The 23,686-nt window shown below is 43.5% G+C and overlaps 2 long non-coding RNA genes across 2 annotated transcripts; both read left to right on the top strand.

The window, feature by feature from the left end:
• Positions 1 to 921: 921 nt before the first annotated feature.
• On the top strand, positions 922 to 12,263 carry LOC310676555. Its single transcript, XR_014510614.1, has 4 exons — positions 922 to 1,161; positions 5,734 to 5,799; positions 10,202 to 10,287; positions 11,971 to 12,263. It is a non-coding gene; the product is annotated as an uncharacterized lncRNA (long non-coding RNA).
• A 533-nt stretch (positions 12,264 to 12,796) lies between these two features.
• Positions 12,797 to 23,205, top strand: LOC310676706. The gene is made up of 2 exons (XR_014510692.1): positions 12,797 to 12,917; positions 23,027 to 23,205. It is a non-coding gene; the product is annotated as an uncharacterized lncRNA (long non-coding RNA).
• Positions 23,206 to 23,686: the final 481 nt, after the last annotated feature.

A 23,686-nucleotide genomic window follows, 5' to 3' on the forward strand; every position in this document is an offset into this window, starting at 1 on the left:
GTCCTATGGGCAAAAAATACGGTAACTAAGGAGTCCCACTAGGGGAAGCCAGTGAAATGTCTTCTGCTAAGCTAGTGGGGCTTTTTGCCCCCCTCTTCCCCCATGTGGTCCCCACAACCCCAAATTGATTATGGGGGTGTTGGGAGGACCCCAGAACAGCATGCAGGAGCAGAAGAGGGGAGATCATTCCATCTGGGAAGCTGAAATGCTGGTGGACTGATCTCCTTAGCACTATGTTGAATGCTTCCCCATAACTCTTCAGAAATGGGATGTCCTATTCTGGCCTGACTCTACATCCCACAGGAGAGGCCTGGTCCATGCAGAAGAAAAGGGCAGTAGAAGGCCATGTGGTGGAGGGGAACTGCAGGGCTATCCTCCTGATCAGCATCACTGCCATTTACATGGACATGTCTGGGAAGGGATGGGATATTGGTGAGATCCGGTTGTGCAGGTATAGCAGCAGAGCCAATCCAGCATTCCTTCTGGGGCACCCATGCAACCTTAACCTCACTGTCACCTTGTCATGCCCTAATCCTGCACTCCTGCAACACCAGTGCTGGTGCTGGGGCAGCTCTGCCCCACTGCATAAACAAGGGCTTGGCAGCAGATTTCTGAACGGACATGGTAGACTCAATTTTTAAGAAGGCTGAAGCTTGGAAGTGCTACTTTGACTGCTCCCCCATCAAGTAAAATAGGGTGGTCAAATAGTCTCACCCCCACAAAGACAATGTATTTCCAAAAAAGTCACATATTTCCATTTGGTAATTCATATGTACAGCTAAAAAATATTTTAAATAGTTACCATTTAAATAAAAATCAGATGCATCTCACCATGAAGAATGATAAGCTGACCCGTGTGACTGATAGGCAATTCCAAAACTTCTATTCTGTATCTTCAAATGAGGCCCCATCTGTGTTCTACATTGAAAGCAGTATGATACCACTTTAAACAGTCATGGCTTCCCCCAAAGAATCATGGGAAATGTAATTTAAGGCTGCTGAGAGTTGTGAGAACACACCAGCTCCCTCACAAAGCTACAATTCCCAGAGTCCTCTGGGAAGAGGGATTGACGGTTACACCATTCTGTGAGAGAAATAGGGGCCTGCTTACAACTCAGCACTTCCCATGATTCTCTGGGGGAAGCCATGGCAGTTAAAGCGGTATGAAACTGTTTTAAATGCATGGTGCAGATGGAACGCTAGAACCTGACAGGCTTTCAAACAGAGGGCTCCTTCAAATTGAGGATTGTCTTCTGACAGCCCCCTTGAAGTAGGACAGATGACCGTTTATATCACAGCAATGGCAAGAAACCTGAACAAGTCTTAGAGAAAGGCTTTAATCTAGCCTGTTCCCCACTGTACTAGTTTTCAACTTGTTATGCATACATATACAGTAGTGGATTTAAAAATCGATTCCCTCACCTGAAGTGATTTCAACCCATTATACTGCTTTATTCATATGAACAAAGGAAGGGGCCTCCTATTTGGTGAGAACTGTCTGTCTAGCCCAGTATTATCCATTCTGAGTGCCTGTGTTTTTCAGAGACTCAGGCAGCCCCCTCCCCATCATTCAGTCCTTTCAACCAGAGTTGCCAGGGATCTTTTGCATTCAAAGCTCTACCACTGAGCAACAGCCCCTCCTACCCCATGTGTGTGCATACGAGGGCATACTCTTCCTTTGAGGATAGCACAACACAGTGTACATTATAAATATGACTACATTGAGCCTGTGATTAGAATGCACCTGCTTAAATCTCTGAAGTTCATGGATTAGGATGATACAGAGCTCTGATTCATTTTGTCAGTTTTGTGCTATGTACACAGCATGTAGAGGAATTTGGATCTAATGTTTGCCTTCATTATAATTAGACACTATCTTTTAGCATATAATGACGGTGACAGTCTCAGAAACCCCATCCTTTGAATCTGCATGTTTCTCACACACTTGGCTGCCGAGATCTCCTGGATAGATAGTTTCTAATTAATTGGTTGGTTTGTTAGGACAATTTATTGGATCAGTTCCAGAACCTGCTATTATTCCACAGGCATTTGCTGAGTTACTCCAAAGAAGGATTGAATGAACCTGGAGACTCGCCCCACACCACCCCCAAGCACATCATTTCATTGTAATATTCCAATGAACATGAAGATGGGCCCATCAAAGTGGCACATGCTGAGAACTCAGTATGTTCTCATTGGCTGAAAGGAAGAATGGCAGCAGAAATAAGAGAAAGGATCAGATAAAGGAAATAAGAAAAGAGAAGGAAGTTGAGCTTCCAATATCTCTCTCTATACCTGTATAATATGGGTGATTTTTACGCAAGTGAATCAAAAGCACTACAGGTATGCTATACATTAATTTTGAATATGGGTGTGCATTAGCTCTCTGCATACCCAAACAACAAGGATAAATTGGAAGTGTTTCAGATCATGATCTCACATTCCTAAGTTGGATCACACTGTTAGCAAGCAAGGTGCCTCAAGGCATATTTGGGTCACTCGGTAGTCAAGGTCTGAGTTTATTTTTGGACTTGGTTTTTCCAAAATGTTAGATACACAAATTTCCCTCCTCTTCTTTTCTGAGAAACAAAACCAAGCTGACTGGGGAAATGCCCAGAGGGCTGGCGAGAAGAGGGGTGTTTTTTTTTAAATCATACATCTCTAAATTTTTTTCATCACAGAAAACAAAAAAAGTGCACAGAAACCCATTGATGAATCTGCCTGAAATTTATGTGGGAAAAAACTTTTATACTCGTTTATACTCAATGGAAGCAAAACAGTCCTTCAGATTTACCAGGTCAGATTCAGACACAAAAAATGAATTGAATTGGAACAACACAGAGAAAATCTGAAACAGAGTGGGTTGTTTTCAAATGCCACAGATACAAGGTGAATCTTGTGTTTGCTGCACACATTTAATATAAATAAAGACTGGGGATTTGTTGTTGTTGTTTAGTCGTGTCCGACTCTTCCATAAACAACCACCCCACCCTGTGATTTCAGAACACTCCTTTGTAAATGAGTGCAGAATTGTTCAAATGAGGTGAAGAGGGAACATGTTACCATAATCTCTGATCCAGATCCAATCATGCATATCTAGGTAACTGGGACACAATGTTGATCTGGTTGTGCTTTGGAGTATACAATGCGCAAAACCATCCTGCTATCCTTTCAGCTTTAGCACTATTGTTACAGCTACAGTGTTAATGATTCAAAAATGGCAGTGGTGGTGATTTTTAGACAGCGCCCAGAGACTGTAAGGGTTGCAGCTGCATTTCTGCAGCCCAATCTCTGAATGAAGCAGAGAGACGGAACATTACCCAGCAATTGTCCATGTGGAAACCACATTGGATGCCAATTATCTTCAGAACTAAATTCAAGCTGCTAGTGTGAAGAGATCATTGTATTTGGTGCTGGTAACTGGCTTAATAGCTATTGACACAGACTCTTCATGCAATTCCTGATCTGCCCATACAACCCATTCAGTGTAACTAACAAGAAAGCTTTTTCTCATTGAAAGGGCAAATGAAATCACCACTTCTTACTGGTAGGGGAAGATACCTGCAAGTTACTGCACTTGAAATAGTTTCTGTGCTTGAAACTAGGGAGAAGTTGGAGATCTGTTATTCAAGCTGGAATGGAAAGTGATTAATGTTGTTGTTGTTTTTATTGCTGTTAACATTAATCACCTGCCCTCCACCCTAACATCCCTGGGAGGGTTCCAACATTAAAACACAACACAAAAATATATATTAAAGCAATTTATATTATGCAACTGGTTTTGGGGGGATAAGACCCATGTGTGAACATATTGTCAGCAACTCCCTTGCGGACTCCAATTTCTCTTGTAGCAACTGAAAGCAGTTTGATGTCTCATCCCAAACCGTAATGGAAACCATCCTCTTATGGACCACCAGAATTGTGCAAAGCACAGTGGTTACATGTATAGCCTCTAGAGGGCACCACACTGGCTAATGGTTGCTATGGAATGCATTTTTCAGGACCTGGACCTGCCATGTGCTGAAGGAACCTGCCTCAGGGGGCACCATGACCATGAGGAGAGATTAAAGAAGTTGTGTGTCTGACTCGTCTAGCAATACTTTAAAAAAAGCATTAGCTCTGTCTCAGGCAGCATCTGGATTCCGCTGTAGGCAGCAAAATGTCCTGGAGATGATTTATTTATGTTTTCTGTTCCCACCCCACCCCTTCTCTCCATCTTGCCACCCATCATTTCCCCTAGTACCTTCTTGTTTCCCTCCAATTTGCTTTGAAATGTTTAAGTGTAAGATCTATCTATCTGCCTGTCTTCACATGGCATGGTGATTTGAGCATGCTCTGTAACCGGCTGCATGTGTGTGTATCGAGGCAGGACATGCCTATGTTCATTTATGCGCTGTGACATGGTAAGCCTAACCTTCGCTAAGTACCACTCGGAAAGTGTGCCAGCATCTTCATAACAGCTGGCACAGCTGAAAAACTTGCCTGCCTTATTAACACTCGACTTATCTGGAATATGCTCACAGAGCAGAAACGGCTTCATAAATCCTTGTGCAATTTGCATTCTTCTTCACAGTTGCTCATTACGACTGACCTCCCTCCTTCTGCCAGAGCTGATCAGCCTCCCGCTCCCCTGAATTTGAAATGCCTCTCCACTACCACAGCTTATTAGTAGTGGTGGTGGTGATGCTGGTGGAAATGGCAGCTGCAGCTCCTCTCCTAACTTGCCTGTGCTGAGTTAGGAAAGTTGCACAGCCCCCAGGCCTCTCTTATCATATTTATATTTGTCATTTCACTGGTTGGTTCAAGACTGGCTTACTACAATGCACACTATGTGGGGCTTCACTTCTGCTTGACCTGGAAGCTGCACACCATGCTGCAGGAGTGAGAACCTGTCAGCAAATATCACACCACGATTGAGGGGAGCCTGGGGCCACATGACATCAATGGAACTTTGGGGTGGGGGCAGTCCTTTCATTGGAAATTTCCAAAGCTTGTTGGTTGGACCTGTAAATCTTTCCTCAGAATCCAATTGATGGAGTAACCATCCTCATTTGAGGAGATTTTGGGAACTGCATGTGGCACCTGGTGAGGTAGAATTACCTTTGGCTAGCCTGGAGTTAATAAGCAGCTGAGACAATGCTGAATAACATGTGGAATAATTTGTAGTGGCTGAGGCCCATATTCCATATGTCACTCAGTTATATACCGTATTTTTCCATGTATAAGCCGCCCCCATGTATAAGATGTCCCCTACTTTTGGGGACGCCAAATTTAGAAAATGGGCATAAGCACTATCCGTGTATAAGACACCCCCAGATTTTTAACCTTCTTTTAAAGTAAAAAAAAACAACCCTAGTCTTATACATGGAAAAGTACGGTATATATTTGTACTATATCTCATTGTTAAAAACCTAAAACATACACTTGCCATCTGGAGCAGAAGACAAGGGTAGGGGAGAGGAGCAAAAGGCAGTATTGGTGGCAGAGTTCGAGAAGCAGAAAACACTAGATGCCAAAGGGTTAAGAATCCTCTCCCCTCTCCCCTGGATACTGCCTCTATATTTTAAGTTAGAAGAAAAAGAATGAAAACGCTGGAGAGACAGAAAAAATTACAGATATAGTTTATGTCTCATGGATCTTGGGGATATTTTGACAGCTCCTCCTTTCAAAAAATCTGTCTTCTGAAATGCAGTGAGCTCTTTTTAATTGCATCTCATCCATCTATCATTCCAGGTAGAGTCCAGCTGTGATTTTTCCATTTCCCCAATATCCTTCTTTTAATAAGGTGACCAGCACGGGGTAAGTATCATTTCCTTATTATTAATTATTACTATTTCAGCTGTACAGCCATGTGTTCAAGCTATCTAACTATAGTCCCTAAGAACATGCCCTGATCAGCATTTTATCTTCCCAACAGCATTTCTTGATTGGGGTTTCACTCATTCTGCAATCGGCTGACTGGTGCTTATCCTTCCGTGAACATCCTCTCAGCTGCCAATGTGCACCTTTATGTTTATCAATTACATTTCAAATTTTGTGCTTTTTCTTTTCTTTGCTACTCCCATAGAGCCTCAGACTCTCCCAAAACACGCTTAGGACATGGACTTCTACATCATATTGCATCATATGTCATATATTGGCTAGCCATGACCAGAATCTTTCTCTTTGCACATGACCCTTGCAGTTGTCTGTGACTGCCATGATAATCTAGGTGACAAGGACCACAACCCTTGAAGATAGCCTAGTCCAGGCTTCCTCAACCTCAGCCCTCCAGATGTTTTTGGCCTACAACTCCCATGATCCCTAGCTAGCAGGACCAGTGGTCAGGGATGATGGGAATTGTAGTCTCAAAACATCTGGAAGGCTGAGGTTGAGGAAGACTGGCCTAGCCAAAGATGCCATAGGTTTGGACAAATCAATGCATCTCCTCTGCTCCAGACCCACCAGGAGCAGAGGCAGTGGCATGTCCACTGCTAGCAGGAAGTAAACCATCTCAGAGTCTGACATGTGTCCAGCATGCCCTGGATCAAGGCCCTGGTGACAGTCAAGAAATGGCTAGAAAACAGCCTTGCTACAGAGTCAAGACCTTGCTACTGAGGTGTTCCTTGCTGGAGGTGGGCTTCCTTGTTATCCTGATCAACCTGATCTCTGACTTGTTGGTTCTCCAGAGCTCTTAGTACTGAAGGATTTTGAGCCACATGGCAGAGGTGGCAGTAACAAGGCAGTAATGTGGATTGTACTAGATGCTTCCAGGTTCATCCCTTGAAAAATGCTGTTGATGCATCACAAGCCATTCAGAACACTGGTCGTGCTAGGAGACTCAGGTCCGTTTCTGAATCCTGTTTCCCCTAAGCCATACCCTGCTACTTTGCATTGCTGCCACACACCTTATTTTCTGCAGTTTGATAGGTTTAAGACATACCTGGGATTCTTGATGAATCCCCCAGTCCTGAACTGTGCCCCACCTGCAACCTCTGTTCTGAGCTCTTTCACTCCCAAGTCATGTCCTCAATTTGTAATAATGTAAACCCAAGCTACTTACTGACATTTGAAGCCTACTTCCGCAATCCTCAAATTTAAACTGAACTTTTCCTAGCAAATGTTAAAAAGTAAACATGTTTGCATTCCAAAGCAGATCATATTGCAATTTTTGTTGCTATTCAGAAACAGTAATAGCAGAGGGCTGCATATCACAGGGAAACAATTGCATAGGAAATCCAATTGTCCTTGGAAGAATTATCAGACTAAATTTAGAAATGTCAGTCAGTCATTAAATTACAAAACAGAGGGATTTTAATCCTACTGTAGGTGAAAACTCATTGTAGCCTTAAGTATGGATTTACACATTTATAATAAGACGAAAAATAAGAAGGAAGAAAATCACAGGGTTTTTTTTTTTTTTTAAGCTGCAAGTCTAAGACACAGAGAGAAACGCAGTCAGAAATACAGCAACACTGATAGTAGCAATTTGGCTATGGCTAACTTAAAATTGTCCAACTTGAGTTCTACCAGCACAGATATCACAGGCCCCTGACCAAATTTAGCAGAATGCCACAGTGTGATAAGCAATTAATAATATACAGGTAATCATATGCAGGTGACCAAAGTAAGAAATATGTTTATACACACTCCAGTTTCCTAGCAGTAAGTGATTTCAGGGATGCCAGCACAGACCTCAGGTTTGGTTCCCTTGGAAAGAAGGTCACTGCATACATTGGCTTCTTCATGATATATGGTTTTATGTACACATGTATATTTGGGAATGTTAAGGATAGTAGGAAAGGATATATTGAATAAGTATTATACTTCCTTCACCCAGGCTAGTAAGTGATGTAGCAGAGCAGTATATACCTCAATATAGCTGGAAGCTAGTTTGCAGATTCGTTTGACTCTCTTAGTTAAGTTTATTCCTGGTATCCCCTTTAGATCCCCTTCTCCTTGTGCCCTCCATCTTTCCCAACATAAGGGTCTTTTCCAGGGAGTCTTCTCTTCTCATGAGGTGGCCAAAGTATTGGAGCCTCAGCTTCACGATCTGTCCTTCCAGTGAGCACTCAGGGCTAATTTCCTTAAGAATGGGTGCATTTGATCTTCGTGCAGTCCATGGGACTCTCAAGAGTCTCCTCCAGCACCATAATTCAAAAGCGTCAATTCTTCGGCGATCAGCCTTCTTTATGTTCCAGCTCTCACTTCTATACACTAAGTCTTTACTTAGTGGCTACAAAATAAACTGTGAGTTCATCTCATAGGGAGACTGAACTCATGTGCTGGTGGCTGAGAGCCAGCAGAAAGGAAAATTACATTAAGATAACAAAATGGCTACAGGAGAGCAGCATGGCAGCAAAAGATAGAACAAGACAAGACAAGACTGCAAGACTAAAATAGACGGAGAAAATAGCTGCATGACTTGGCTCTTTCATGGCGTGAGCCAGGACCACACCCATCTTGCAGGTCACATGCAGGGGGAGGATGATTCAATCAGTGGAACAGGAAATTACACTGACTGGATGTCCTCCTGCCTGTGCCCACTCTAGGGAAATAAGGAATTTTGCATTTGACTGTACCAATGGATTACATCTCACAGTGTACAGATTCAGCATAAGATAGAAGGGTTACAGCACAACACTCCAGCAGATCTTGCTCCTGCATTGGGTTTCTAGGAGTCTTCTTCAAAAGGCATAGCCATGGACTCAGCACCAGAGAATTCTGGCTCTTGTCCCTTTTTCTTCTTATGCTCCATTGACATCACCTCCAGCCAGGGGAAGAGGGAATAATAGAACTGTAGAGCTGGAAATGATCCAAATCACCTGCAATGCCTGCCCTCTTCTAGAAGCATCACTCACTAGTATTTTCTGTTGTGATTGGTCACCTGGACTCCTTAGTCAAGTAAAGAGAAACATAACAGACTAGGGTCATCAACTTATCAAAGAGACCCACTTCAACAGTTCCTTCTACATCAGAATCCCACCTTACAGACATAAAACCACAGGCACAGACACCCAAATAGGGGGATTATTTGTCTTCCTTCTGTTCAGTGCTACTAGGTATGGGAAGTAGTGACTTGTCCAGTTCTTCCTAGACATATGGCTGCTGGTGGCACTATGGTCTAAACCACTGATCCTCTTGGGCTTGCCGATCAGAAGGTCGATGGCTTGCCAATTGGAAGGTCAGTGGTTTGAATTCCTATGACAGGGTGAGCTCCCATTGCTCTGTCCCAGCTCCTGCCAACCTAGCAGTTCGAAAGCACACCAGTGCAAGTAGATAAATAGGTACCACTGCTGCAGGAAGGTAAACTGCATTTCTGTACACTCTGGTTTCCGTCACAGTGTTCCGTTGCACCAGAAGCAGTTTAGTCATGCTGGCCACATGACCCAGAAGGATGCCTGTGGACAAATGCTGGCTCCCTCGGCCTGAAAGCGCCGCAACCCCATAGTTGCCTTTGACTGGACTTAACCGTCCAGGTGTCCTTTACCTTTTTTCCTAGACATGTCATTGGATGCATAAACTGCAAAGAACAAAAGAACAGAGTTCCTGAGCTCTGAGCTAGTGGAGATTCACAAATAAGCCAAAGGAAAACAGCACACAACCTCATCCCAACCATGTGACCAGCTGCAACAGAAGACTGGGGTGAATCAGTTAATAAACCATGATATTGATGTTATTACATTTATATCCCAACTTTCTTCCATCACAGAACAAAGGCAGCAAAAAGTGGTTGTTCCCAAGGAACTGACTAGACCCACACATTGAATTGCTTAGCTTCAGCTAGAGCATGACCCTCTAGAGCAGACCATAGAGGAAAGTTTTGTTGGTGAAAAATGCATTGTAGCCTTATGTATGGATTTACACAAAACAACCAGTGCTACACTTTGGAGTAACTACTGAATGGTGTGCAATCTTCTGCAATTTTCATCATTCCATCCATTTCCCCTACGCCCAAAAGGGATAGAGACAGTGTTATCCAGATAGTGTGCTCAGGTGCTCTTGGCTGCATGGCAACAGCAACCAGGGAATGATTTAACATGACCTTCATTTGGCATCCATAATGTATAGAGCAGTCCCTTGAGATTTCTATTTTTTTTATTGTTCAGAGAAAGAGTCTGGATGTGATAATCCATATTATTGATTGCTTTAAATTCATTAGTAGTTGGCATGTTCAGTGACACATTTGAAAAATATCCTCAAGTATGCTGATATATTACAGGGAAAATTAGAATGAAGACTTCTATCTCCTTGGGATATTTCTACCTCTGAGGATAGTACTTACTGAGTGGAGAGAGAGAGAGAGAGGTATGTAGGATCCAACACAGCATATGCATCCTATAAAATAAATGTTAATTTAATTGCTGAAAGAGGCCGCTGGTCAGTCCCGTTTGGAGAATGGCTATTTAAACAAGTGTATGAATATTGATTATGTGGAGCTGAAGGAAATGTTTATCATTCTTAATTGCAATACAATCGTTACTCTGGAGTTAAACATTTGAGCAGAATACTCAATGTATAATGCAAATACAGCCATTAATTTGCCTTGACAAAATCAACAGCAATATGTATATCATCAAAGTATGCCCAGAGACATATTGCAGTTGAAGGACTGAGAGGCCTCTGGAGGAGGCACCAGTATTGTGCTTGGATAAATGGTGGCTCTGTGGCATATCAGAACCCTGTTCAACCCAACTTGAGACAGCAATGCTTCCATATACACCTGCTCTCGACTGATGAAAGGGATTTTTTAAAAAATTGCTCCATTCCACCCTCTGCCACCATTCCACCACTTAGAATAAGCATGACCATCTTAACATGCATACACACACCAGTATTTGTGACTATGGCCCACTATGTGGAATGAAAATTCACACACCCTTATTCGTAGCTCACACATTCTCTGAGCCGGTGATCTGATTCATTTGCTAGAAGGAAATGTTGGAATTGAGCACCCACATCATCGCCATCATTCTTTCCAACCGGTCCCTGAAATGTTTATCATGTAAAATTCAACACAGAGGAAATCCCAGAACTGCTCTATGAAGGGCAGTATAGAACATATTGTAAATAATAAGTAAGGATAAAGATGGGCAGAAAAGTGGGGGCTTGGGTGAACAGTAGTAGTGGTGTGGCAGAGCCATCTTCCTGACAAGGCCCACCTGAATGTGGCTGGGACAAACAAAGTGACAATGAGGGTGGTGGCATTGATGCACTGGAGGAATGCCATATCACTTCTGCCAATGTGGCTGCACAGCCCCACCCATTCGTGCCCAAGCACTCTTTTTTTGCCCCGGAGCAATTCGTACAATTAGCTTTAGCTGTGTAATGTAACTCCCCCATCCTCTCCTCTCCTCGTTCCTCCCTGCATCCTCCAAATCTTCTCCAGAGGGTTGAGGATGTACTCGGTCATTTGCATGGAAAGCAGATGCTCTGTAACTGAGCTGCATCCCTTCCCCTATATTCTTAAATGATAGATAGAGAGGTTTTAGCATCATGCCAGATATGACCTTTCAGGGGGAAACGCAGTATGGGGGTCAATATTGTGTAGGGCTTAGTAACTCTTGCAACCCTAAGAATAGACACCTGTGCTTTTGTAAACCTTCTGTTTACTTAAACAGAACATGTGTAGGAGATTCTCCTCTCTGGTGTGCTTCCCTCAACCCAACACAGAGCAGAAGAGTAACGGATTCTCTTGCAGGAATTCATGTTCTAGACCGTGATTGGAGAACTCAAAGGCATCCAGATGTTGTTGGGCTGCATCTACCACCGTCCCTGGCTATGGGCCATGCTGGCTGGGGGTGACAGGTCAAACAGTACTTGGAAGACCACAGCACTCCTCCTTTCCTAAGTCTAAACCAACGTTTGATTGAACACTGTATAATGTAGAGTTGAGGACATTATTATTCACAAAAAAGCACCCTGGAAAGCTTCAAAGCAAGACAGGAAAACTTCAGGTCTTAATACTAATTAGAAGCTCCTGTCTCCTAGGTGTGAGGTGTTTATCTGTGGAAAGCAGGAGATAGCGTTGCAAAGAAGAAACGTGTACGCCGGGGAATTGAAGATCCAGCAAATGGCTGACTGGTTTAAAAAACAACAACCCGCACATGCCATAAAAAAACAGAACAACAACCAACGCTCCCCGCCCCCACCAACAGCAGATGAATTAAGATGTTGTGCAGCACATGACGGCTTCAATGAAACAGCTCATGGTTTCCCCCTGCTAATTCAGAAATACCTGAAGATGACACACCTGCAGCAATAAAATGAAACCTTTCTCTGCATTATTCTGCAATTCTGTTCTGTATTTATTTTTCTTTTTTGTAAACTGAGCTAATCTCTTGTCCAGATAGGATGTTATAGCAACTGGAATAGTTTAGCATTTGTCACCCGACATAACCCATATATCTTCCACGTTGGTGATACCCATGGACCAAACACAGGTGTGCCGTCCAGATAATTCACCCCAAAGAGCTAGTCATTCTTTTTCCCCCGTGGTTGTCATTTTATAACAGCTATAGAAATTAACTCAATCAGGACATTAAAGTTAATGAGGAGATTACAAGGCAGCGTTTATGAAATAGCTTGAAAGGTTTTAAAACATCCCCTCACTATGAGGTAGGCACTGTGTCACACAAAGGTGTGTGTGTTGCTATTTGAATAACAATCCCAATAGGGCAGCTGGCCAGCTAACATGCATGAAGACAAGAAGATCAGAGCTTTCACGGGAGACAGAAGGGACACCAGAAGTACTAGACCTGTGCATTTTTTTTTAAAAAAACCTTTGTATAACACACACACACACACACACACACAGACACACACACACAATCTTTGTGCTGTAGCAGCCAATGGAAACAGAGGAGTAGCAGGAGTCTAGAAATTTTGCCTGCCATTTGCTCAAGTTCACAGGGAAGCAAACTGCTACCAGAAACCAGGTGGGTCAGAATTAAGTGGCTAATAACAAAGTCTTCATTAGGGTGTTGGAAGTCTGAGGACATAATGTAATATAAGTCTGCTTGATCAGGCCAATGGTCCCTCTAGCTCAGCATCCTTTCTCACAGTGACCAAGGAGATGCCTGTGAGGAACTGGCAAGCAGGACAAGAGGGCAAGAGCACTCTGCCTACCCATGATTCCCAGCAGCTGGTATTCCGAGGCATATGACCCCTGACCATTGTCATTATGGCTAGCCGACATTGATTGCCTTGCTCTCCAACGTATGTGCCAGCTCCTAGGGGGTGAGGCAGTTTTAGTCACCCCGATGGTATTTTTGAGGGTGCTAGACCCCCTCAATGCTCAGAAGGCATTCGGCTCTGCCCCCGGCACCTCACAATACTGCGTTGGGCCCCCTCTATCAACTTGAGAAGATGGTGCCTCAGCTCTCCGTGGATTTGTCCATTGAGAGCTGAGGCACCATCTTTTAAAGCCTTTAAGCCTCTTTTAAAGCCATCCAAGTTGGTGGCCATTGTTGCCTCCTGTGGGAGGTAGTTCCCAAGTTTAACCATGTGCTGCCTGAAGAAGTAGCTTTTTTTTATTTGTCCTGAATCTTTCAACATTCCCCTTCTTTGGATATTGATGCAGTGTTATGAGGGATGGAGAAAAACCTTTCTCTATCTGCTTTCTTCATACCATGCATTAATTTCCATCATGTCACCTCTGACTTGCTTTTTCTCTAACCTAAAAAGTCCCTTTTCCACATAGGGATGTTGATCTATCCCCTTGGCCATTTCGGTTGCCCTCTTCTGGATCTTTCCCAACTCTACCATATGCTCTTTGACCAGAACCGTCTGTGCTGTTCTAAATGCAAATCCTTGGCAGTGGTGTCACTGTTGCTTACTGGGAGGGAGAGGGGAAAGGGTCAGGTGATGGGAAGGTAGTGGCTGCCTAGTCTAAATGTTGGGAGCACTGGATTGGATCCACTGGTGCACCTGCTGTTAGGATGCTGTTGGTGGCTCCCGGCTGGTTGCCAAGGAAAGTATAAGACAAGGAAAAGTTTCTTACAGTCCTTTTCTATATCAGTCTTTACAGAGAGAGGCTATAGAACCCAGCCTCTTGGATAATGGCAGTGTCCCAATTGAATTTCCACCCCCCACCCGTTTCTCCCACTTCCTCATTTGTCATTCTCATCATCTCTTCCACAGGTACTGCTAAGCGTTCTCTGTTTTGAGCTCTTTGCTCTCCTACTTTTAAGGCTCACCGGGTTCTGAGAGATGGAGGGTCTGGAATACTTTCTAATGACAACGTGTCAGCCAGGTGTTGCTTTGGCTCTCCCATGATTTCCCAACTTTCCCCCTCATCTGCCTCTGAGCTGTGACCTCCCTCAAACCACTGTTGTAAATCTATATGGTCTTCCTCTTTCTCCTTCCTGGAAGGGTCAGGAAGGGGAGGCGGTCTCCACCATTCCTCCTGTGCCCAGTCCCTGATACCTGCACAGTTCTGAGCTCCCTGCCACCTTGGTCCTCACCCTCTCCCTCCTGGTAAACGGCATTGATGCTGCTGCTGAGGACTTAATATTATGGCTGTGTCTCAAGTGGCTCCTGTCTGAAAGTCAATGAGCGTGTACAGAGTGCCTGTCTCAGACTACTCAATAACCACAATGTATTGCATACAAACTAGGGAGCAGAGTTTCAAAGTTGGAGCTGGGAGTCTTCCAGGCTGCAGGGTCATTAGTTAAACTTATGGAACTCTTCAATGCAAGGTAAAGCCAAATGTGGAGGCCAAATACTTATCACAACTTTAAGAAATTCTGGACAGTTGTGTGGCACTTCTGAACATTCATTAAGCGGGTTTAAAAATGTATAAACTATAGCAGCCCGTGTGTCTGAGAGCATAAATCTAAGCGCTGACTGACTGAAGTTGGATAGAAACTTCCACTGCAAGCTTATTAGCACATAATTGTCTGTTATGGGTGTTTTATGTCTTCCACTGATGCATCTGCTAGACGCTACTGTCAGAGATGGGTTATTGCTCTAGATAGATTATTGCTTTGATCCAGTATGTAAATTACTATATTCTATGGCAATCTCATGCTCTTCCTCCTATTTCTGCCTCCGCTGCTGACCTTCCTGTCGTGATGCATAACAGTGGGATGACAACATGGCTATTTCCCACTTCATTTTTGCCCTTAATGCTTAATCTAATCTATCAGGAATTGCTCAGAAACAGTCAGTAGTGATTTTGCCCTCCTTCCGTTCTGAACTGAAAGAAGCTCAGTGTATTATTTCTGCTATACTTTGGGAGGCTCATTCAAATAACCCAAGTACCTCTGTCTGGCCACAAGTTGCAATGGAAATAGTTGAAAACACACTAGGACAAGGGCCCCCATTCTGTGGTTCCTGGAAGAATACAACTTATTTGTGGATTTCTGGCTGAAGATGAGAGACGGCATATCAATCACATTCAGTATCTAGCATTCACTCTGCTGGAAACCCAGCCAGATGGACAGGGTATAAATAAAATCATTATTATTATTATTGCTTTTTTATTTCTTAGATTGATTTTTAATGTAATAGAATTTGGGTTTCAAATTGTAATACAAATATAAGAAATAAAAGAAGCAATATAAAGACAGTTAAAAGTCATATAGCATCTATGCTACAATCAGGAAAACAACAACATTAAGTGGTCCACCAAGACTACAGTTGTCATTGTCAAGTGGTCCATGAGGGAAAACATTTGGGTAACAGTGCATTAGATGAAGGAGGGAGGAGGAAGTCAATCACCAGCTCCGCAACTTGGCTTCCTGGAGGCATCTGGTCCTTAACCTCAGATCATTTAGATGCCACAACCTGGCCTAGTCCCAGGATGCAGAAGCTGTTGCCCCCAGTTGTTGCTGGAGTACAACTTCCATCATCCCTGACCTTTGGCCATGCTGACCAAGATCAATAAAAGGACCAATATAAACAGCAATAAACACTGGTTGGTAAAAAGAACCCACATTTCAAAGCCTCTTTTGAATACTACAGTTTTGAAAATAGGTCTAAGAGGAGGCAGGGGTGATTCCTGCTGGATCTCTCCCAGCTAGGAGTTCCATAGGGCAGGGTCTGCCGTCCTGAAGGCACAGTCCCTGGTAATGACCAACCAAACCTCAGGGGCACGGGGGACCCATCAGACGATCCACATGATCAAGGTGAAGCCTAAGGAACTACCGGTATGTGGTCCTTAAGATACTTGGGACCCCATTTGCTTAGGGTTTTGTGAACTAACCTTTAGCAAACTGGCAGCTAGAGCACCTGTGTCAGCAGAGGGATAACATGTTGCCAGCATCCTGCTCTAGCAAGCAGTAGGGCTGCTGCATTCTGCTGCTTACTCCTGAATTATAAGGGGAGAAATCCCTTCTCTTTGACATACTTAAAGTATTGGGCTATTGGGCTGCATATTTTTAACATTCTTATCTTCCTTGCAGCTTTTATTCAATCTTATGCCTGCTGTTTCTTTCCACCCTTCAGGTTCCGTTCATTGTGCTACACTTGAGGTGAGGCATGCAATGAATGGTAAATATAGCACTTAACTGCTGTTTGCAAGTTATTCATTTACAATGCCGCTATTTAACTGTTACGGTGGTAGAGCACATGTTCTGCATGCAAAAAGTCCCTGGTTCAATCACCAACTAGGTCTAGGAAAGACTGAACCATCAGTTTGACCATCGGTGGGGGAACCTTTTATAGCCTGTTCAAGGAGGCTTCCAGGCAGACAAAAGCAGAAAAGAAGGATGCGGAGCAGGGACACCGTGGGGAGATGCCTGGAAATAAGGGGTGTTCCTTGGAGCAGGGATATTGGCTGGATTCAGCCCCAAGAAGCCCTGGGTCTGAGATTCCTTATTACTTGGATGAGACAATGGTAAACAAAGCTTTTATTCTTGATTAGCATAACCTCCAAGTGTCCTGATTTTCCAGTGATGGTCCTGGAATGACAAAAGCTGCCCCAGCTTCTGTGATTTGATCCCTATTTCCGCCACCAAGCCTGGGGAGGAGGATAAGCCAGTGCTTGTCCCGAGAGGTGGAAGTGAGGCAGCATCCCATGACATTTTCATGGCTGCCGCTGCTGCAGGCCTCCTCACCCTTGGACAGCTTGTGGTGTAGTGGTTAAGAGTGGTGGACTCGTAATCTGGGGAACCGGGTTCGCGTCTCCGCTCCTCCACATGCAGCTGCTGGGTGACCTTGGGACAGTCACACTTCTCTGAAGTCTCTCAGCCCCACTCACCTCACAGAGTGTTTGTTGTGGGGGAGGAAGGGAAAGGAGAATGTCAGCTGCTTTGAGACTCCTTAGGGTAGTGATAAAGCGGGATATCAAATCCAAACTCTTCTTCTTCTGGTGAGGAGGAAGAGAGGCTGCTGCCGCCGAGGTCCAAACCCACACGATGCGCTGGCTCTGAGAGGCAGGTAGAAGGCAGGGCTGCCATGGGCGGGAGAAAGGGGGAGTGGAGCGCAAGGAGTCTTGTTTTTTAATAATAATAATAATAATAATAATAATAATAATAATAATAATAATAATGCTTTGTTCACCCATGTGTAATCTTGCCCCTTTCTGAAATTTATTTATTGGTGTGTGTTTTTCTTTTTTGTTTATTTAACCAAAGAATGAAATAAAATAAAATAAGGATTAAGGGGTTTTCTCAAGACATTGGAAGGCATGTGTGCTGTGTCTCATTGGTGCAGTGGTAATGGCTCTGTGGGGGGTGGGGGGCTCAAGGAGGGCCAGTTGGGCAGGTGGGGAGTGAGAAATGCCCCTATTTTCACTGGAGGAATGTTGGAGGGTAAGGATTAGGCCTGGATTAGGCACAGCATATTCACAAACTTCTCCAACCAAGCCACCCATCTGAATCAGGTCTCCAGGAGCTGGCCTCCTGGGTCATAGCTGTTTCTCTTATAGGGACTGTATGCCAGATCCTTAGTTGATGATGCATATATTACACCTCCGGCATTGACAATCCTGAGCTAGAAGGAGCAATATGATGACTCAATACAAGGCAATCCTCTGGCCTCTCACCCCTCCTCAGTTGCCTAAGATTGATTCATTAGGTGTCTCAGGGCGATTCACACATGCTTGTTCATCGGATCACAGCTGCAGTATCCTATGATGACTTGCCAGAGTCAAAAAGCCATTACTGGAGAGACACTACAAACAGAGGTATCAAATGGCTTCTCATCAGTTCAAACACAGTCCTTTCCAGTGGAGGTAATTCACACACCCAGTTGTAAATCATCAAGTGACAGTTTTAAGTTGATGAGACATTGAGTGATATATGCATGTGTGAATCAGCTCTGACAAATGTCGGATATATACTTGGTTCTCTCTCTCTCTCTCTCTCTCTCTCTCTCTCTCTCTCTCTCTCTCCAGTTCGTTATTTAAAAATCTGCTTTCTCTTTCTTGACTTGGGCCTACCATGCCAAATTTGAAAATGCCTGGATGCTAAATGCTCCTTTGAATCATGATTATTGGCTATTCAAAGTTCCTGCTGTAAAATTGGTCACCAAAGTGGCTCCGTGTTCAAACTGCTGCCTGAATGAGTAAGCCTTTGCTAATTACTTCTGCCAGGCACTAATTTAGTTTCATAATAAATGGTTCTCAGCTGTTGGCCTGAAATTTACTTTCCATTAACTTTGTTTGTATTGCAAGTGTTTGAAGTGCTAAAACTTTTTTTTCTATTTAGGCCACTATATATTGGAAGTGACTAAACTATTTACATCGGCATATAACCTTGCTCTTTGCTTAGCTGTAATTCAGTAGCTTTTCATGCTGTGATGAAGAGTTCAGCATAACTCCAAAGCCTGCACACATTTGCAGTAATAGAGCATCAGGAAGAATTACCACGAACATTTGATTCCCTAATCTAATCAGTAATGTAATCCTAATAGCAACAATACTTAGTTCATAGTGTGTTCCCCTCTCTCCCAAAGCATTTGGTTTACATCAGTTCAATTATCCTTGCAAGGTAGGATAATATTATTATCCTCATCTTATATGGGGAGAGATGAGGCTGAGGATTACATTAGGCAGCAATGCAAGAGATGTATAGATACTCCTCCAACATCAATGACTTCCAGATTCTGTTGAGGAATATCAGCAAAGGCTCACAATGCTTGAGGAATTAGTTCTGTGCAAATCTAGAATGAACTGTCCAGATCTGCACATTCTGGATGTAAGTGTGATTAGAATATGCATCTTTATCATTCCAATTTTCCATGTCTATTCTCTGATGTACTTCATTTTGTAACGTATGTGTTTAGGAACACATGCTTTATGAGGTAATACTTCAAGGGAAGCGTAGTCAGAACAAACAGAGACCAAAAATAGACTGATATATCTATCCCAAGGAGAGAGCGGTTGGTTGACCGTTCTTCCTGCTGCCTTTTGCCTGTTCAAAATTGCCTTACCCGAGCTGCTTTACTCCCTGTAGGCATGTGGCTCTCGCACCTTTTTGCCCTTCCCCAAATTCATTTCTATGGATGGAGGGCATAGCCTTGCTTCTAGACCCCCACATTTCTCCCCCCAGTTCACTGGAGTCCCTAATGTAGGGGCTGGCTAAGCCGTTTCCTTATTTTTATGAATGGACTGCAGAGATGAATGTTCCGCTTCATGACTTTATCCTCAGATCTACAGTATGTTCATGAGCTAGTTAAAATTAAACTTAGCTATCAAAATGCTAAACCTGATAGCTCATTTATCTTTCTGTCTCCCAACTCCATGTTACAATACAGCTGTGATTGATCTTGCGTCTTCAAGGTACTATATGGTATAAAAACTAAGAGAAGATTAATTAAAAGCCGTCGCATTCAGACAGGTTTTTAAATAAGTTTTAGATTTAAACAATATATCAGCTGAAGCAGAAAGACTCTAAGCCCCAGAGCCTATGACTCCAAAGTATATATATATTGCTCTCTGTTTTGGGACATCTGGATATTCTTGCTCACAACTGGGCTAACTTCAAAGCTATACAGAGTCAAATGTTCTGGACTAACGCAGGGAAATGTATATATTGACATTTAAAAATAATCTTCAGAGCAGGGGTGCCTCTAGAAGTGACTGGTCTTGCCAACAGCCTCTGAGGGCTTCTTTCTATTGCAGCTTACCATACATCAAGCCTGCCTAGTGTAGGATCACAGGGCACATGAAATCATCTCAAAAATTATCCTCAACATTCCCCCCCCCCCCCCGTGAATGCTGCTGTCATATATACTCTGAATATGTTAATTTTTTTCTTGAGTGCCATGAGGGGAAAAGAAATAGCAACAGGATGGCAGTGGATTTCAGAAAGACTGGGATTTGGTTAAGGCATTTATTGGATGGGCCAATAAATGGGGGAGAAATTAATTCAGCTCACATACGAATGCAAAGCTACCTCTGTTGAGCACTTCTCCTCAGACCAATACATGAACCAAACCGAACACTGTGATGCGGTGCTCCACCCCAAAAATGCATTGGAAAGCATAGTGTGGTATAGTGGTTAAGAGCAGTGGACTCGTAATCTGGTGAACTGGGTTCAATTCCCCGCTCCTCCACATGCAGCTGCTGGGTGACCTTGGGCTAGTCACACTTCTCTGAAGTCTCTCAGCCCCACTCACCTCACAGAGTGTTTGTTGTGGGGGAGGAAGGGAAAAGGAAAATTGTTAGCCGCTTTGAGACTCCCTAGGGTAGTGATAAAGCAGGATATCAAATCTAAACTCTTCTTCTGTATATCTGACAAATGTGCATATCACTGATAACAGCATGCAAAGATGTATTATGCTGGGGTAGATTGCTTGGGAAAATGTGCATATTAGGAGAAATGCATGCAAAATGCATATGAATTCTCATGCAGATTTTTTTTTTAAATTATTTTTCCAAATTGATCTTAACACTAGAAAAATGAGAAAACGAGAGAAAGCATTTGCATGGTGTGTTTGTATGGTTGGTATGCAGGTGGCAAACTCCATCTCATCTGGAGTCATACAGGTGATGTCAAGTGTGGGAATGGGTCTTCTTGTGGACACCCAACTGCTCAGATCTCTGATTCTCATGACTTTCAATTCTTCTCACTCAGATAAAAAATGCAGATCACTATCATAGAATCATAGAGTTGGAAGAGACCACAAGGGCCATCGAGTCCAACCCCCTGCCAAGCAGGAAACACCATCAGAGTACTCCTGACATATGGTTGTCAAGCCTCTGCTTAAAGATCTCCAAAGAAGGAGACTCCACCACACTCCTTGGCAGCAAATTCCACTGTCAAACAGCTCTTACTGTCAGGAAGTTCTTCCTAATGTTTAGGTGGAATCTTCTTTCTTGTAGTTTGGATCCATTGCTCCGTGTCCGCTTCTCTGGAGCAGCAGAAAACAACCTTTCTCCCTCCTCTATGTGACATCCTTTTATATATTTGAACATGGCTATCATGGTTGGCCGAAGATATTTTGCTGCTTGAAATGATGGGTGGTCCTCCCCTCCCATTCCAAGTGCAAAAGTCAAGTGAATCTCACTCTGGCAATGGTGACAGGACAGCATCCTGGATTGCACGTAGGGCAGGAGGCATCTACACACAACTCTGTTGTCCAATACCTTGCAGCCACCCACTGTGAACTTTCCTTAGCAGCAGGGCCACTGCGGCATCTACAGATGTGCTAATCATGGTGTTGATGCAGGAAGATGGGGGACAGGATCTTTGTGCCTGGTCTGGACCTGATGCTGTCACTTGACAGATATGAGACTGGCTCATGCCCCTTCTCTGCCTTTGGAACATCCAATTTTGGATCTTCCCATGGGCAGGGATTACACCAGTGGCCTTCCTTCATCCCACACATCTGACGGCCAGCAGGAGGCTGTTTTGCTAGAAAGATGGGTGGTGGGACACCTTCCCTCATTCCAACTTGGTGTGAGGGTGGTGGTGGATTGCTGTTAAAAATCCAAAGACTTAAAACTAAGATGAATGCTGTGGGCATTCAATAGATATTATTTTACTTCCCTCCTCAAATGCATCTGAGAAGTACACAGGATGTGGTCACAGAAAAAAGTTTGTGTCATATTCCCATCAACCAAATGTTTTTGGCTGATGATACACAAAGTCTAATGGTAAAGCTTGCTTTGAATGTGTTTTGGAGAGCTTCTGTATGGTCTTCCAGCATTGCACATGATATTCATTGGTATGGCTTTTCCACACATGACTATCCTTGTTGGCCCACTTAAGATTTCACCTGGGCAATAGATGCATGTATATAGGTCTGCAGAAACCTAGGACTGTTTGGTACACATACAAAATAAGGAGTTAAAAACAAACTATCTTACAACCATGACTATATAGCACAGTAAATTTTTGGTTTCAATAGTTATACAGGAAAAAGTAATCTGATTGGTGTAACAGCAGTGCGATGGGAACATTTTCCTCTTTTATATTGCTATTAGAGGCACAGAGGCTGGATCTTATATTGAATCTTGCTAACAATAACTGGGGGGGGGGGCACTGTCTATGAATCCTCCTGGCTACGTCTGCTGAGCACATTTCAAACACATAGAGTTGAAAAATAAAAATAAAATTGCAGGATTGTACAGGGTCTAACAAAATTCATTTCACTGAAAACTGTAGGGACAGTTCCGTCCTCAGCCTGATCAGATTCTGCACAGCTGTGTAAATGTGCAAGTTTCCCAGAAAAATCAAAAATTGTCAATTTCGTCAAATTAGACACTTTTCATGCTGTGTGATCTATTTCCTGACACCAGTAATTAACTCTTTATATTAGCTCACCAAGTTGCTTTTGTTCAGCACTTATCCTGACTCCCTAGTCTTGCCTCTAAACTAAAGGTTATCTGCCTGGGATATGTCAGGCACTGGTTGCTGATGATGTTTTGCCACATTGTAAATGGGATGTTCTCAGAACTAATTTGAATTTCAATCATACGGCAAAAAGGACATCTCCTTTCTGCCCTATTGTCACTTGACTCTACACAGGTGAATTAATGCCAGACTCATTTAATTTTCCTTGGCTGGGTTCCGATAACTCAAGGCACCCACACTGAGTAATCTCCCATGGCAGAAAAAAAGCAATCAGTGACTAAGGTTTTGGTGTGTTTTTTTAGTGTCGTCTCTTAACCTTCAGTAAGCTGATGAGAGAGAGGAGTCCACCCCCTCGTGACAGAGTGAGTCATCACAGGACAACACATAGAGTTTCAACTGTACCTGGATCAGAAATACCATTAGCACACCAATAAGAACACCAAGGGTCCTACGTACATGAAATAAAAATAAAATAAAGTTTTAGGCAGGAGGGTCAGGCATTCAGTGATTTTTGGCAACTAGTAAGTCTGATGTAAATGCACACCACGTTTTGGTGTTCTCCCTAGAGTAGGGTAGGAGTTAAGACAGGGGTCAGCAAACGTTTTCAGCAGGGGGCCGGTCCACTGTCCCTCAGACCTTGTGGGGGGCTGGACTATATTTTCGGGGGGGGGGTGAATGAATTCCTGTGTCCCACAAATAACCCAGAGATGCATTTTAAATAAAAGCACACATTCTACTCATGTAAAAACATGCTGATTCCAGGACTGTCCACGGGCCAGATTTAGAAGGAGATTGGGCCGGATCCGGCACCCGGGCCTTAGTTTGCCTACCCATGAGTTAAGAGATGCTGAAGCATAGCAACTTTTGATGACCAGTCAACATGGTTTGCTATACCTGGACCAGAAAGAGAGCTAATACCCCAGGGCTGCTGATCATGACATGAAGCATTCATTCTGACCGAC

This window comes from Podarcis tiliguerta, assembly GCF_965153285.1.
Source record: "Podarcis tiliguerta genome assembly, chromosome: 4".
NCBI lineage: Eukaryota > Metazoa > Chordata > Lepidosauria > Squamata > Lacertidae > Podarcis > Podarcis tiliguerta.